Source organism: Boleophthalmus pectinirostris, unplaced genomic scaffold (assembly GCF_026225935.1).
Source record: "Boleophthalmus pectinirostris isolate CB_2022bp ecotype Guang Dong unplaced genomic scaffold, ASM2622593v1 HiC_scaffold_1437, whole genome shotgun sequence".
Classification (NCBI taxonomy): Eukaryota; Metazoa; Chordata; class Actinopteri; order Gobiiformes; family Gobiidae; genus Boleophthalmus; species Boleophthalmus pectinirostris.
Window position 1 is genome coordinate 17,708 of NW_026571054.1, and position 2,597 is coordinate 20,304.

Sequence of the window (2,597 nt, forward strand, 5' to 3'; positions counted from 1 at the left end):
AAAATCACCGTACATCATCTAGACAAGTGGAACATCTAAAGTTAGCTGATTTTTTTTGATAACTGTCACGGTTTACGTGCGGCGAAGCCGCAAAATTTGGTCAAAGTTTTGGCGAATTTCAAGGTGACATTATTTGCTCCTGTTCGCACATACTTAGTCCGATCGTGTTGAAATTTGAATCACTAATGTGTGATCTCAGTCTGAATATAATACACTATAAAACATATGAAAAAACACTATAGCGCCCCCTAGCATAGACATGAAACGTCAACATTATCAGATCTGCACCAAATTTGGTAATTAAATTCTATGAATAATTATGAGCAAAAAAGTATATATTATGGACATGGCGAATTTTTCACTGTTGGCCAGCAGGGGCGCTAAAACTCCTCCCAAAAATATTTAAAAAATATATTACACGCACATGCTTAGTCCCATCATGCTGAAATTTGAATCACTAATGTGTGATCTCAGTCCGAATATAATACACTATAAAACATATGAAAAGTGAAACACTATAGCGCCCCCTACCAGAGACATGAAACGTCAACATAGTCAGATCTGCACCAAATTTGGGAATTAAATTCTATGCATGATTACGAGCAAAAAATATTATTATGGACATGATACCATTTTCACTGTTGGCCAGCAGGGGTGCAAAGACTAAAAATTTGGCTCCTATGGATACGTCCCGGTCAACTTTGTCGTAGAGCCATGAAATTCGCTACATACATTTGTCATGTCAATTTGTCATGTCAAACAAACAAAAAATTTTATTATGGCCACGCCCCCTGACAAACCAGAAGGCAGCCATCTTGGATTGAAATTTCAGTCCTCATTTTCGTTCACATTGCGTTTGAACGAACTCCTCTGAAGGCGCTTCACCCACAGGCCTGAAAATCACCGTACATCATCTAGACAAGTGGAACATCTAAAGTTAGCTGATTTTTTTTGATAACTGTCACGGTTTACGTGCGGCGAAGCTGCAAAATTTGGTCAAAGTTTTGGCGAATTTCAAGGTGACATTATTTGTCCTGTTCGCACAGACTTAGTCCGATCGTGCTGAAATTTGAATCACTAATATGTGATTCTCAGTCTGAATATAATACACTATAAAACATATGAAAAAACACTTATAGCGCCCCCTACCATAGACATGAAACATGTCTATGCTCTCTCTCTCTCTCTCTTTCTCTCTCTCTCTTTCTCTCTCTCTCTCTTTCTCTCTCTCTCTCTCTTCTCTCTCTCTCTCTCTCTCTCTCTCTTCTCTCTCTCTCTCTCTCTCTCTCTCTCTCTCTCTCTCTCTCTCTCTCTCTCTCTCTCTCTCTCTCTCTCTCTCTCTTCTCTCTCTCTCTCTCTCTCTCTCTCTCTCTCTCTCTCTCTCTCTCTTTCTCTCTCTCTCTCTCTCTCTCTCTCTCTCTCTCTCTCTCTCTCTCTCTCTCTTCTCTCTCTCTCTCTCTCTCTCTCTCTCTCTCTCTCTCTCTCTCTCTCTCTTCTCTTCTCTCTCTCTCTCTTCTCTCTCTCTCTCTCTCTCTCTCTTCTCTCTCTCTCTCTCTCTCTCTCTCTCTCTCTTCTCTCTCTCTCTCTCTCTTCTCTCTCTCTCTCTCTCTCTCTCTCTCTTTCTCTCTCTCTCTCTCTCTCTCTCTCTCTCTTCTCTCTTCTCTCTCTCTCTTCTCTCTCTCTTTCTCTCTTTTTCTTTTCGATTGACGTTCTCTCTGCTTTCCTCCTCGGACATAATCTTGTCCTGGAGCTCCAGTTTCTGTCTCATCAGAGCAGCGTTCGTCTGTTCTGAAGAGGCCAGAGCCTCAGAAAGCTCCTGGATCTTGTCCTGCAGCAGGGCCTTGTTCTCCAGAGCTCATCCTGGTGCTGCACCTTCAGCTGCTCCATCTCCTGCTTGGAGTTGTTTAGTTCCTGGGCGAGCTGGTCTTTTAGATGCAGAAGGGAAGCATAAGCAGCGTTGCACAGCTCAATCCCAGCCCTAAAAGTTCTTCTGTCTGTTTCGAGAATCTGATTTAAGGCTTGTGACTTTGCCTTCTCCTCTTGATTTGGCTCTGCTCTTTCTCTCTGCCATGGAGGACTTCAACAACACACACAGCTTCTGTCACAACTTCTGCCACAGTTGACTCCAGGCTCACCTTCTCATACAGTAGGGTTTGAAGTTGGTCCTGGGCCAGAATGTCCTTTTCCTTGAGGGAGGACCGCAGTATGTCCACAAGACGCACCAGGTCCTGCTTCTCCACCTGCTCCTTTTCCAGGTGCTGGGTGAGAGTGGTGATCTGGTCCTTTTGCTCTTTCTCCTGCAACTTGACTTGACTAAGTTGCCCTTGAAGTAAAGAGTTGGCAGTGGTCAGTCGCTTGTGCTCATCCTTTACCTCTGCCCTGATGTCTTTCATTTGTTTGTCAAATGCAGTGCACTTCTCCCTTCTCAGATGGTATATTTGTTTCTCTAGATTTTCTGCATAGACACACGTGTGTTCAGATTGTTCCTGATGGAGAGCTCTGTCCTTTTCATTTTCCTCCTCTTCCTCTCTTAATTGAGCTCTCAACATCTGTTTTTCTTTCAGCAGATCTTCCTGGGAGACCTGCAGAACATTGTC